Source organism: Aethalodelphis obliquidens, unplaced genomic scaffold (assembly GCF_003676395.1).
Source record: "Aethalodelphis obliquidens isolate GAN/ISIS:26980383/991018 unplaced genomic scaffold, ASM367639v1 scaffold18, whole genome shotgun sequence".
Taxonomy (NCBI): Eukaryota; Metazoa; Chordata; class Mammalia; order Artiodactyla; family Delphinidae; genus Aethalodelphis; species Aethalodelphis obliquidens.
In genome coordinates, this window is record NW_020837962.1 from 6,051,698 (window position 1) to 6,067,113 (window position 15,416).

Here is a 15,416-nt window from a genome sequence, read left to right on the forward strand (position 1 = left end):
TTAACTGGGTGACCTGTTTTTATTTGCTAAATCTGGCAACCTTAATTACTGACCAAGCCAAGATTTGAGTCCAGGATCTGGCTCCAAAATCCTGGTCCTTCCCCCAAACTACCCAAATTCTATGGCAAGAGTTTGCTCTGGTTCATCTACATACCCTGCTCATGGCCTCACTGGGGCCTTGCCAACAGACAGAGAGTCCCTGGCAAATGTTTACTGAGTGAATATATAGAAGGACATGCAATGACAGAGAACTTGGGGGTTTTTCTGGACAATCAAAAATTCCAGTAGAGCGAGTCTCCTATAGTGGGTAAGAACGTAGGTTCTGATATCAACTCCCTGGGTTCAGATCCTGCTACCATTATTTACCCACCAGCAGCCCTGGGCCTCAGTTTCCTCATCTGTAAAATGGGGATGATAAAAATAGCACTAATAATAGTATTTTGCTCAGAGGTCTGTTTTGAGGATGAAATTAGCAATGCCAATGCCATGCTTCACAGACAGTAAGACCTCGGGAAATGTTGGCTATGATAGAGGTCAAGAGGAAGATAAAGAAGTAAGTTAAATGCTGCAAACCGTCCTCACACTGCCAGAAATACTCAGTGTTTTTTTTCAGGGTGGGAACTCAGTTTCCTTCCCCATCTTCCCTAGTGTGGTCACAGAGCCCTGCTCCTGGTAGGGGGTGCAGTAAATACTGATTCAATCAATAAATGAGCCAGGAGAAGAGTTTGTAAGGGGATCAGAATTGACCTCTAAAAATAACCCAAAACTGCACAGAGAACTATATTCAATATCTTGTAAAAACTTATAATGGAAAAGAATCTGAAAAATAATATACACACACACATATGTGTGTGTGTGTAACAGAATCACTTTGCTGTCCACCTGAAACATGTCAAATAAATCAGACTTCAATTAAAAAAAATTTTTTTAATCCAAAAACAAAAAGAAAAAAACAAAAACTATATTAGAGGGAAGTAATTTGAGGGACAATTCCAGAATGTGACAGTGAGTGAGTCAAAGCATCTAGTATTGAAAAGTTTGTATTTTGAAATATTTTTTTTAATAAATTTTATTTATTTATTTGGCTGCGTTGGGTTTTCATTTCTGTGCGAGGGCTTTCTCTAGTTGCGGCGAGCGGGGGCCACTCTTCATCGCGGTGCGCGGGCCTCTCACTATCGCGGCCTCTCTTGTTGCGGAGCACAGGCTCCAGACGCGCAGGCTCAGTGGCCATGGCTCACGGGCCCAGCCGCTCCGCGGCATGTGGGATCTTCCCGGACCGGGGCACAAACCCGTGTCCCCTGCATCGGCAGGCGGACTCTCAACCACAGCGCCACCAGGGAAGCCCTGGAGGGGTCTACTTTTTTTTTTTTTTTTTTTTTTTTTTTTTTTGAGGGGTCTACTTTTGATGGATGGTCATGGAAGGTTTCTTAGGGGAGGTGATCCCCAAGCTGAGACCAGCCAGGTCGAGTTGGTGCTCAGTAAGTATGGAAGGCACGAAAGGAAGCAAAACAGAGTGGGCAAGAGTCGTAAGTGGTGGTGACAAGCACAGACTTTCTGGGTTTGAATCCTGCACTGCTAGGACTTGCTGTGTCGTCTTGTGCAAGCTGTTTGCCGTTCTCCCATGCCTCAGTTTCTCCACCTGTAAAATGGGGGTGACAGCAACACTTGCTTCATGGGGCTGTCATGAGGAATCCATGAATTGATATTTATAAGGCACGTGCATGTTTGACCAGCCTGAATCAAGCATCACGCGCGTAAGTGTCCCAGAGGCTGTTGACTCTGGTTACATCCTCTGCTTCACCTGAGCTCTAACCTGCACTTCTCCTCTTCTCTACCTGAGGGCGCTCTCCAACTCAACCCAACACAGGCTCACCCTGGAAACGTGGGGGGAGTTAAAGTCCTGAGGGCTTCTCTCAACCAGGAAGGACAGACGTTGGTGGATAAATGCCTCAGGCTCTCTGCCCTCCATTGGAGTCACAGTGACCTGCACCCCACACAGGCTCTCAGGGGACCCCCAGGGAAACAGACCCTGTTGTCCAACATGGTACCCTGCCCATTAACGCACCCTTTATTGGTTCTTCTCCCTTCCCTGTCTCACTTCTCTCCCTCTCGGTGCTTCCTGGAATCAGCTCCCAGGACTGGGATGGGGCATGCGATGTGTCTAGAGGGTAAAGCATAAGGATGCAGTTCAACTGATGAAAGGGATAAACACATATGGTCTATCCCTATGATGGAATAATATTCTGCCATAAAAAGGAATGAAATTCTGATGCATGCCACAATGTGGATGAACCTCAAAAACATCACAATAAGTGAAAGAAGCCAGACACAAAAGGTCACATATTGTTTGCTTCCGTTTATATGAAATGTCTGGAAGAGGTAAATCTATAGACAGAAGGCAGACTAGTGGTTTTCAGGGGTTTGGGAGGAGGAGGAATGAGGAGTGAGTGCTTAGTGGGTACAGGGATTCTTTGGGGTGCTGAAAATGTTTTGAAACTAGATAGAGGTGATGGTTGTACAACACTGTGAATGTATTAAATGTCACTGAATTGGGACTTCTCTGGTGGTTCAGCGGTTGGGACTCCACGCTCCCGATGCAGGCGGCCCAGGTTCGATCCCTGGTGGGGGAACTAGATCCCACATGCATGCCGAAACTAAGAGTTCACATGCCACAACTAAGGAGCCTGTAAGCGGCAACTAAGGTGACTGCCGGCCGCAACTAAGACCCAGAACAACCAAATAAATAAATTAAATAAATAATAAATAAAATAAATATTAAGAAAAAAAAAGTCACTGAATTGTTGGGACTTCCCTGGTGCTCCAGTGGGTAAGATTCTGCGCTCCCAATGCAGGGGGCAACTAGATCCCGCCTGCCTGACACAACTAAGACCCAGCGAAGCCAAAATAAATAAATAAATAATAATAAATAAATATTTTTTTAGAAAAGAGTTACTTTCTATTAAAAAAAAAGTCACTGAATTTTTCACTTTTTCTTCTTTTTAATTGGCCGAGATGCACGCTGGATCTTACGTTCCATGTCCCCTGCAATGGAAGCACAGATTCCTAACCACTGGACAGCCAGGGAGTTCCCTGAACTGTTCACTTTTAAATGGTTAATGTTAACTTTATGTTGTATGAACTTCACCTCAGTTAAAAAATATATTAAACGCACGCACACGCACACCCTGAACAGCTTTCCCCTCCACTGCTCCGAGGCGGGGAATCCTCAGCCAGTCCTGGGACCCTGTGTGGGAATTGTCACCTGGCATCTCCTCCAGGGAAGGGAAGCCTCTTCAGTGCTGAAAACCATGTGGTCCTTCCTTCCTAAAACTGCAAGAAAGGGAATTCATATTTCTTCACTGAGGCTCTACTATGTGCAGGCCCCATGCTGGACACTGGAAACTGTTTCCTTCAACGCTCTTTTTTTTTTTTCCTTCAATTTGGCTGCATCGGGTCCTAGTTGTGACACGAGGGATCTTCGTTGCAGCATGTGGGATCCTTCACTACGGTATACGGACTTTTCTCTAGTTGTGGCGTGTGGGCTCAGTAATTGCAGCACGCAGGCTTAGTTGCCCCGTGGCATGTGGGACCCTAGTTCCCCGACCAGGGATCCAATCCGCATCCCCTGCATTGGAAGGTGGATTCTTAACTACTGGACCACCAGGGAAGTACTCCTTCAACCCTCTTGACCCTCTCTTGCCTCATCCATTTAATTTTTCTTAATACCACCTGACATTACATTACATATACATGTTTTCTCCCACTAGGCTGTAAGTTTCACAGGTGCCGGAAGTTTGTCTGTCTTGTTTATTACCATATCGCTCTCACCTGGCACATAGTAGGTGCTCAATAAATACTGATCAGGTGAAGGAACCTAGCAAGATAGGCATTAGCATCTCCAGTTTACAGGTGGGGAAATGCATGCTCAGTGATTTGTCAAAATCACATGACTAGTAAGTAACAGAGACTGAATTTGAACTCAAGGCCACCTGGGGGCACAGCCCATGTGGCAGGGAGCGGTCCTTCATCAGCTTCCTATGCGTGGCTGGGATGAGTTAGAAGTCTGAAAATTAAAGGCGTCAAGGTGATGACTCATCTCTTAGGCAAAGAAGCAGGGAATGGTGACCCGGAGCTGAGTCACTGTTTCCGCTTCCCTTTGCGCTGACTTGCTCAAACCTCCAGTTCTTGGCCTCCCTGAGCTCTTTGTGGGGATGAGACCAGGGACTGAACATAGCCTGGTCCTCCATTCTCATCTTGCCTCTGCCCTCTTGGCTGGGACCGTCTGACCCAGATGAAACCACAGATGTGGGCCCAGGCCAGCAGTCCCTATACAGCTATGGCAAGCTCTGAACGCTGGCAGTGATGAAACTTGAAGACATTCCTGCTACGAGGTTTTTCTTGGATGGACGGCACCAGCTGTAACCCCTTCCATACCTGACTTATTTAAAATACTTATTTAATCTAACTGTTAAACAAGAAAAGAAGCCTTAACGTCAGAAAGAGATGGGTTTGAAGCCCAGATCTGTCATTTATTAGCTGTGTGACCTAGGGCTCACTACTTAACCACTCTGTTCTTCAATTTTCTCATCTGGAAAATGAGGTAATCATAGTATCTGCTTCCAAGTGTTGGCAGGAGGATGGAACTGGACTTTTTTGAGTGGGGGTGATTTGTACAGCACAAAGAAGGAGGAAAAGGTGCTGAAGACTGAACCCCATGGTAGGGATAGGAGTGGAGTGGGGTTGGAGGTGATCAGGGTTCTGGGTGTGGGCCCCAGGATGACCAGTTAGTCAAAGGTTGAGACTGGCCAAGTGGCTTAATACTGGCAACTTCCCCTTCTCCAACTATACAAGAGTGGGGGATGGATCACGCTAAGCCCTGCTCTGTGCCACACAGAATTAGAATACGAGCTCACACAGAATGAGAACATCCCACAAAAGGAAGAATGTTAATCAAGCTCATGGTTGGGGATTTCAGGGTGATGGATATTAAAACTATTACCCGGGCTTCCCTGGTGGCACAGTGGTTGGGAGTCCGCCTGCCGATGCAGGGGACACAGGTTCGTGCCCCGGTCCGGGAAGATCCCACATGCCGCGGAGCGGCTGGGCCCATGAGCCATGGCCGCTGAGCCTGTGCGTCTGGAGCCTGTGCTCTGCAACGGGAGAGGCCACGACAGTGAGAGGCCCGCGTACCACAAAAAAAAAAAAAAAAAAAAAAACCCACTATTACCCTGGTAATCCTTGAATGTATTTTCGTTGTGAAAGATTCTAACACTCCAGATCTATATAGAGCAAACTATGAAGTCCCTCTTCATCCGTTTCCACTATCAACAGTTTGGAGCACACTCTTACTGTCTTTTTTCTTTGCATTTATGTAGATAACGTGCACAGGGCTAATAGCTAACACTAACCGGGCATTTACCACATATCAGGCACTGCCCCAAGCAATCTACATAGCTTAATATATTGAATCTTCACAACAGCCACATGAGGCAAATTCTTTTATCCTCTTTCTTTTACAGAGGGGGAAACTCAGACCCAGAGAAGTGAAGTAACTTCCCCAAAGTCACGCAGCTTTGGAGAGGAGGAGTTGGGATTCAAACTCAGGCAGCCTGGCCCCAAAGTCTATACATGTAACCATGGCATTCTGTTGTCTCTCATATATTTTCTTTTTTCTATAAACGGGGTCATACCTTGTGCATCTTTTGCATCTTGTTTTTTACATTTGATATATTTTAGAGAACATCCCATGTCAGTTCACATAGGGCTGCTCCTCTCACTTTAATGGTGGCACAGAACTGCATGGTATTCCACAGACAAAGATGCTATAATATATTTGTTGATTCCTTGTTGATGGACTGTTAGGGTGTTTCCACTCTCTCATTTTTACAAACAACCCTTTCACCGTCATCACTTAAACATGTATCTTTGGATCTTTGGGAACTCATAGCTATTTCTAGAGATTCCTAGAAGTAGGGATTTAAATCTTCAGAAAATATTGTTAGATTGTCTTCCTAAAAGGAAGTCCCAGTTTACACCCCATCATCAGTGTATAAGTCCCTGATCCCCACACTCTTGCCAACACTGGGTGGATATAACTTTCATTTATATTTTCACTGGATGGGGGAGATGGGAAAGTCATGTCTCGCTGGATGTTTTCCTTTGCATTTCCCAGATTGACAGTGAGCTCAGCATCTTTTCTTGCTTTTTTTTTTTTGATTGAAGTATAGTTGATTTACAATGTTGTGTTAATTTCTGCTGTGCAGCAAAGTGACTCAGTTATACACATATATACATATATATATATATGTATGTATGTATTCTTTTCCATTATGGTTTATCCCAGGAGATTGGATATAGTTCCCTGCACTATACAGTAGGACCTTGTTGTTTTCAGCATCCTTCCAAATGTGTATAATGACCATTTCTGCATTACCTTCTGTGAATGCCCTGACAGAGTTAATAGGGCTGTGGAAATTTAACGTTTTTTTTTTTTTTATGAAATTTAACGTTTCTTTCTCTGTGTACCCCAACTCCACCCTGTAGTCACCATTTATGGCTATCCAAATCCTGTGATGATAGTCCCTGTGTCCCCCTTTTCACCAATCTCCTGTGTGGTCACATTCACAGCCTTTGACCCAAAGGGAGCCAACAGGTCCATCCCCAGGTCATGGTGATGGGTTCAGGGCAGAGCTCACGACCCAAGAAGGGCCAACCAGAGAAAACAAGCCTCCAACCTTGACTTCTTTTCCATCTCTTGGACAGAGAAACTCTGTCTTCCTCTGCATTTGGATCAGTGACATGAGGAATCCAAAGTTGCCAGGGAACCCCAAGAGAAGCAGGAAAATGAAGAAACCACAGAGAAGGCAAAGTGAAGGAAGGCAGAGATTCTGAGTCTGGATGGTATTATTATCTGAGCCCCTGGATCCAGCTTCATCCAAAGTCAACCCATGCCTGAACTTCCCCATCATGTAAGGGAATGGATTTCTTTGTTTTAATTATTATTATTTTTAAAAACAGCTTAGGTTGAGATTGTTGGGTTTTTTGGTTTTGGTTTTTTTCATTTTCACCTTGTAGTGAGTGCTAACTGATCCCCATGTCCAGAAGAAAGAAAACACAGATTTGTATTGAAACAGAGCAGGACCCTATGGCCCTTCCCCCTGGCCCCAAGTCCTCAGCCTGCCTTTTGGCTGTGGAAAAACTTTAGCCAAAGAAAAAGTTTAATTAGAGAAGTGAGAAAACGCAGAAACAAAGGAAAACAGTCCAACAAGACTATATAATAATAGTTGAGTCATTAAGCATAGTCAAGGACTTTTAGTTCCTTCTCAAGAGCTATAGATAATATTCTGAGCCATATCCTGTGAGCTGTCTTACAGATACTGAAACCCCCAACAGGTGGAGAAGTTAACTACATGATGACCAGCCATGACATAAGCTGCCACAATTCTGAGAACTGGCCTCAAGAAATGGAAACAGAGATAGCCTCATCCACCAGAGGGCAGACAGCAGAAGCAAGAAGAACTACAATCCTGCAGCCTGTGGAACAAAAACCATATTCACAGAAAGATAGACAAAATGGAAAGTCAGAGGGCTTTGTACCAGATGAAGGAACAAGATAAAACCCCAGAAAAACAACTAAATGAAGTGGAGATAGGCAACCTTCCAGAAAAAGAATTCAGAATAATAATAGTGAAGATGATCCATGACCTCAGAAAAATAATGGAGGCAAAGATCTAGAAGATGCAAGAAATGTTTAACAAAGACCTAGAAGAATTAAAGAATAAACAAACAGAGATGAACAATATAATAACTGAAATGAAAAACACACTAGAAGGAATCAATAGCAGAATAACTGAAGCAGAAGAACGGATAAGTGACCTGGAAGACAGAATGGTGGAATTCACTGCCATGGAACAGAATAAAGAAAAAAGAATGAAAAGAAATGAAGACAACATAAGAGACCTCTGGGACAACATTAAATGCAACAACATTCGCATTATAGGGGTCCCATTAGGAGAAGAGAGAGAGAAAGGACCTGAGAAAATATTTGAAGAGATTATAGTCAAAAACTTCCCTAACATGGGAAAGGAAACAGCCACCCAAGTCCAGGAAGTGCAGAGAGTCCCAGGCAGGATAAACCCAAGGAAAAACATGCTGAGACACATGGTAATCAAACTGACAAAAATTAAAGACAAAGAAAAATTATTGAAAGCAACAAGGGAAAAATGACAGGTAACATACAAGGGAACTCCCATAAGGTTAACAGCTGATTTCTCAGCAGAAACTCTACAAGCCAGAAGGGAGTGGCACGATATATTTAAAGTGATGAAAGAGAAGACCTTACAACCAAGATTACTCTACCTGGCAAGGATCTCATTCAGATTCGATGGAGAAATCAAAAGCTTTACAGACAAGCAAAAGCTAAGAGAATTCAGCACCACCAAACCAGCTCTACAAGAAATGCTAAAGGAACTTCTCTAAGTGGGAAACACAAGAGAAGCAAAGGACCTACAAAAACAACCCCATAACAATTAAGAAAATGGTAATAGGAACATGCATATTGATAATTACCTTAAATGTGAATGGATTAAATGCTCCAACCAAAAGACACAAGCTCCCTGATTGGATACAAAAACAAGACCCATGTATATGCTGTCTACTAGAGACCCACTTCAGACCTAGGGATACATACAGACTGAATGTGAGGGGTTGGAAAAAGATATTCCATGCAAATGGAAAGCAAAAGAAAGCTGGAGTAGCAATACTCATATCAGATAAATAGAATTTAAAATAAAGAATGTGGGCTTCCCTGGTGGCGCAGTGGTTGAGAGTCCGCCTGCCGATGCAGGGGACACAGGTTCGTGCCCCGGTCCGGGAGGATCCCACATGCCGCAGAGCGGCTGGGCCCGTGAGCCATGGCCGCTGAGCCTGCGCGTCCGGATCCTGTGCTCCGCAACGGGAGAGGCCACAACAGTGAGAGGCCCGCGTACCGCAAAAAAAAAAAATAAATAAAGAATGTTACAAGAGACAAGGAACTACATAATGATCAACGGATCAATCCAAGAAGAAGATATAACAATTATAAATTATGTGCACCCAACACAGGAGCACATCAATACATAACTGCTAACAGCTATAAAAGAGGAAATCGACAGTAACACAATAATAGTGGGGGACTTTAACACCTCACTTACACCAATGGACAGATTATCCAGACAGAAAATTAATAAGGAAACACAAGCTTCAAATGACACAATAGAACAGATAGATTTAATTGATATTTATAGGACATTCCATCCAAAAAACAGCAGATTACACTCCCTTCTCAAGTGCACATGGAACATTCTCCAGGATAGATCACATCTTGGGTCACAAATCAAGCCTCGGTAAATTTAAGAAAACTGAAATCATATCAAGTGTGTTTTCCAACCACAACGCTATGAGATAAGAAATCAATTACAGGGAAAAAAATGTAAAAAACACAAGCACATGGAGGCTACACAATACGTTACTAAATAACCAAGAGATCACTGAAGAAATCAAAGAGGAAATAAAAAAGTACCTAGACACATATTACAAAGAAAACACGACGATCCAAAACCTATGGGGTGCAGCAAAAGTAGTTCTAAGATGGAAGTTTATAGCAACACAAGCCTACCTCAAAAAACAAGAATCTCAAATAAACAATCTAACCTTACACCTAAAGCAATTAGAGAAAGAAGAACAAAAAAAACCCAAAGTTAGCAGAAGGAAAGAAATCATACAGATCAGAAATAAATGAAAAAGAAATGAAGGAAACAGTAGCAAAGATCAATAAAACTAAAATCTTGTTCTTTGAGAAGATAAACAAAATTGATAAACCATTAGCCAGACTCATCAAGGAAAAAAGGGAGAAGACTCAAATCAACAATATTAGAAATGAGAAAGGAGAAGTAACAACTGACACTGCAGAAATAAAAACGATCATGAGAGATTACTACAAGCAACTATATGCCAATAAAGTGGACAACCCGGAAGAAATGGACAAATTCTTAGAAAAGCACAATGCTCTGCGACTGAACCAGGAAGAAATAGAAAATATGAACAGACCAATCACAAGTAATGACATTGAAACTGTGATTAAAAAACTTCCAACAAACAAGAGTCCAGGACCAGATGGTTTCACAGGTGAATTCTATCAAACATTTAGAGAAGAGCTAATACCCATCCTTTTCAAATTCTTCCAAAAAATTGCAGAGGAAGGAACACTCCCAAACTCATTCTATGAGGCCACCATCACCCTGATACCAAAACCAAATATACTACAAAAAAAAAAAAAAAAGAAAATTACAGATCAATATCACTGATGAATATAGATGCAAAAGTCCTCAACAAAATACTAGCAAACAGAATCCAACAACACATTAAAAGGATCATACACCACAATCAAGTGGGATTTATCCCAGGGATGCAAGGATTCTCCAATATACACAAATCAATCCATGTGATACACCATATTAACAAATTGAAGAATAAAAACCATATGATCATCTCAATAGATGCAGAAAAAGCTTTTGACAAAATTCAATACCAATTTATGATAAAAACTCTCCAAAAAGTGGGCATAGAGGGAACCTACTTTAACATAATAGAGGCTGTATATGACAAACCCACAGCAAACATCATTCTCAATGGTGAAAAACTGAAAGCATTTCCTCTAAGATCAGGAACAAGGTAAGGATGTCCACTATCGCCACTATTATTCAACATAGTTTTGGAAGTCCTAGCCATGGCAATCAGAGAAGAAAAAGAAATAAAAGGAATACAAATTGGAAAAGAAGAAGTAAAACTGTCACGGTTTGCAGATGACATGATACTATACATAGAGAGTCCTAAAGATGCCACCAGAAAACTACTAGGTCCAATCAATGAATTTGGTAAAGTTGCAGGATACAAAATTAATGCACAGATATCTCTTGCATTCCTATACACTAACAACAAAAGATCAGAAACAGTTATTAAGGAAACAATCTCATTCACCATTGCAACAAAAAGAATAAAATATCTAGGAATAAACCTACCTAAGGAGGTAAAAGACCTATACTCAGAAAACTATAAGACACTGATGAAAGAAATCAAAGATGACACAAACAGATGGAGAGATATACCATGTTCTTGGATTGGAAGAATCAATATTGTGAAAATGACTATACTACCCAAAGCAATCTACAGGTTCAATGCAATCCCTATCAAATTACCAGTGGCATTTTTTACAGAACTAGAACAAAAAGATCTTAAAATTTATATGGAGACACAGAAGACGCTGAAGAGCCAAAGCAGTCTTGAGGGAGAAAAACGGAGCTGGAGTAATCGACTCCCTGACTTCAACCTATAATACAAAGCTACAGTAATCAAGACAATATGGTACTGGCACAAAAACAGAAACATAGATCAATGGAACAGGATAGAAAGACCAGAGATAAACCCACGCACCTATGGTCAACTAATCTATGACAAGGGAGGCAAGGATATACAATGGAGAAAAGACAGTCTCTTCAATAAGTGGTGATGGGAAAACCGGACAGCTACATGTAGAAGAATGAAATTAGAACACTCCCTAACACCATCCACAAAAATAAACTCAAAATGGATTAGAGGCCTAAATGTAAGACTGGACACTATAAAACTTTTAGAGGAAAACATAGGAAAAACACTCTTTGACATAAATCACAGCAAGATTTTTTTTGATCCACCTCCTAGAGTAATGGAAATAAAAACAAAAATAAACAAATGGGACCTAATGAAACTTAAAAGCTTTTGCAAAGCAAAGGAAACTACAGACAAAACGAAAAGACAACCCTCAGAATGGGAGAAAATATTTGCAAATGAATCAATGGACAAAGGACTAATCTCCAAAATATATAAACAGCTCATGCAGCTCAATATCAAAAAAACAAACAACCCAGTCCAAAAATGGGCAGAAGACCTAAATAGACATTTCTCCAAAGAAAACATACAGATGGCCAAGAAGCACATGAAAAGCTGCTCAACATCACTAATTATTAGAGAAATGCAAATCAAAATTACAATGAGGTATCACCTCACACCAGTTAGAATGGGCATCATGAGAAAATCTACAAACAACAAATGCTGGAGAGAGTGTGGAGAAAAGGGAGCCCTCCTGCACTGTTGGTGGGAATGTAAATTGATACAGCCACTATGGAGAACAGTATGAGGTTCCTTAAAAAACAAAAAATAGAACTACCATATGACCCAGAAATCCCACTCCTGGGCATATACCCAGAGAAAACCATAATTAAAAAAGACACATGCACCCCAATGTTCACTGCAAGACTATTTACAATAGCCAGGTCATGGAAGCAACCTAAATGCCCATCGACAGACGAATGGATAAAGAAGATATGGTATATATATACAATGGAATATTATTCAGCCATAAAAAGGAACAAATTTTGGTCATTTGTAGAGACGTGGATGGATCTAGAGACTGTCATACAGAGTGAAGTAAGTCAGAAAGAGAAAAACAAATATCGTGTATTAACGCATATATATGGAACCTAGAAAAATGCTACAGATGAACCAGTTTGCAGGGCAGAAATAGAGACACAGATGTAGAGAACAAACGTATGGACACCAAGGGGGGAAAGTGGCAGGGGCGGGGAGGTGTGTGGGATGAATTGGGAGATTGGGATTGACATATATACACTAATATGTATAAAATAGATAACTAATAAGAAACTGCTGTATAAAAAATAAATAAAATAAAATTCAGAAAAAAAAAAGAAATAGAAACAAACCAACGCTGGAACTGAAGATTAACTGTACTTACAACAGTCCGGATGACACTGGTCAGACCACCGATGACCAATTTCAAGATGACTGTCAGAGCTGACTGTGCTGTTTCTGCATGTAGCCCTCTCCCTTCGCCTATAAAAGCTCTTACCCCCAGATTTTCACAGGAGAGGAATGGGGAAGGAGCTGGCCTTTGGACAGGCGTCCACTGCCCCCACCCCCAGTTGCCCTCATCCAAAATAAAGCAGAGTTTCCTTTCCACCACCCTTGCCTTTTTATTGGCTTTTGGGCGACGAGTAGCCTGACCCCACTTTTGGTTACAATATTCAGCCAAACTTGGCTCTCAAGCCTGAGGGCCCATAGATGTGCTTCTAGACCTGCCCAGGTGTTAAGTATGATTTTTTTTAACGCTAAACCAGACGAGCTTGAGCCGTCGCCCCGCCCTCTCCCTCTCTCTTTCTGCTGGTGGATTCTGGAGAAGATGCGCAGAAAGGGCACCTCGCAAGGGGAAAGAAAAGAAGGAAGAACAGATCATCAGCCTCGGCCCTCAGGTGGCTGAGCGAGAAAATGCATTTGGTGTGTGCCACCTTTTTGCATCCTTCAATGACACTTTTGGCCATGTCACCGACCTTTCTGGCAAGGAAGCTATCTGCCGTGTAACTGGTGGGATGAAGGTGAAGGCTGACTGAGATGAGTCATCCCCATATGCTGCCACGTTGGCTGCCTAGGATGTAACCCAGAGGTGCAAGGAGCTGGGCATCACTGCCCTCCACATCAAACTCCGGGCCACAGGAGGAAATAGGACCAAGACTCCTGCACGTGGGGCCCAGTCAGCCCTCAGAGCCCTCACCCGCTCAGGAACAAAGATTGGGCGGATTGAGGATGTCACCCCCATCTCCTCCGACAGTACCCGCAGGAACGGGGGGTCTCCGTGGTCGCTCTCTGTGAGAAGGACTCCTCAAATTATTGTTTTCTGTTAATAAATTGCCTTGATGTAAGCTCAAACGGAAGGCATATGTCCCACTGTTTTGGAAGGAAGCAAGGTAGGCACAGAAAAGACAATGCCTGGCCCTCCGATCCTCGGAGACTTTTTATTTTATTTTATTTTTATTTTTTTACTTTTTTGCGGTACGCGGGCCTCTCATTGCTGTGGCCTCTCCCGTTGCGGAGCACAGGCTCCGGACGCGCAGGCTCAACGGCCATGGCTCACGGGCCCAGCCGCTTCGCGGCATGTGGGATCTTCCCGGACCGGGACACGAACCCACGTCCCCTGCATCGGCAGGCGGACTGTCAACTACTGCGCCACCAGGGAAGCCCGGAGACTTTATTTTAAAAGAAGAAGAAGGAGGAGGAGGAAGCTTTGTGATCTGAGCAAACGGCATGGGCGGGAGGAAGGAACAGACGGTCTCGTTACTTTTTGTTTGACTCACGTTTTCTTGCATGGGGGGGCGCGCGGGCAAGGGTGATAAGAGGGCTGGTGGCTCTCCTTTGTGGGAAGAACCACAGCTGTCACCGAGAGAGGCTTTTACACACTCTGTGAACAATTGCCTTTGAATTCTAATGTTTATTTTCCAAATAAAAATAACTGGTCTTGAGATTAGTCAGAAGTCCCCAGACTGGGAGAGAGGAGGCTGCTAGCCACTGGTAACGCTGGAGTTTCACCAGAAGGCGAGAGCGGGGAAGGGTGGAGGGTGAGTGAAAAGAGGTTGGGACTCCCAATGTCAAACCCTGACTCTCCCACTTACCAGCTGCTCTGGTTGCTATGACTGCAACACAAAGTACCCCCCAAACTTAGTGCCATAAAACAACCATTTATTTTGCTTACAGATGCCGTGGATCAGGAACTCAGGAAGAGCACATCAGTCAGGATGGCTTGTCTCTGCTCATCCTTATCTGAGGCCTCAGCTGGAAGATCCAAAGGTCAGAAGCTGGATCATCTGAAGGCTCCCTCCCTCACACATGGGGAGGTTCATGCTGCTTGTAGGCTGGGCCTCTCCAAGTGCTTGGCTTGGGCTTCCTCACAGCATGGCCGCTGGGTTCCAGGACCAAGCATCCTCAGAGAGAGAGGCAGCTGGAAGTTGTATCACCATTCATGACCTAGTTTTGGGAGCTACCTAGAGTCACTTCCCCCATATCCTATTCATTGAGGCAGTCACAAGGTCCTGCCCAAATTCAGATAGAGGAGTAATAGATTCTGCTTCTGCCTTTGGACCCTGAAGGTGGTTCCCAAACCTTCTTTGTGCAGTTCTCCCAACTAACGGTGTTTTCTTTAAAAAAATTTTTTTAGGGTTTCCCTTGTGGCGCAGTGGTTGAGAGTCCGCCTGCTGATGCAGGGGACACGGGTTCGTGCCCCGGTCCGGGGGGATCCCACATGCCACGGAGCGGCTGGGCCCGTGAGCCATGGCTGCTGAGCCTGCGCGTCCAGAGCCTGTGCTCCGCAACGGGAGAGGCCACCGCAGTGAGAGGCCCGCGTACCGCAAAAAATAAATAAATAAATAATAAAATAAAATAAAATAATAAAAAAAATTTTTTAGAGTATAGTTGATTTACAATGTTGTGTTAGTTTCTGGTGTACAGCAAATTGACTCAGTTATACACATACATATATCCATTCTTTTTCAGATTCT

The 15,416-nt window shown here is 43.2% G+C and overlaps 1 pseudogene; it reads left to right on the forward strand.

The window, feature by feature from the left end:
• The first annotated feature begins 475 nt into the window (after positions 1 to 475).
• Positions 476 to 13,787, forward strand: LOC113626598 (40S ribosomal protein S14 pseudogene; annotated as a pseudogene).
• The last annotated feature ends 1,629 nt before the right edge of the window (positions 13,788 to 15,416 follow it).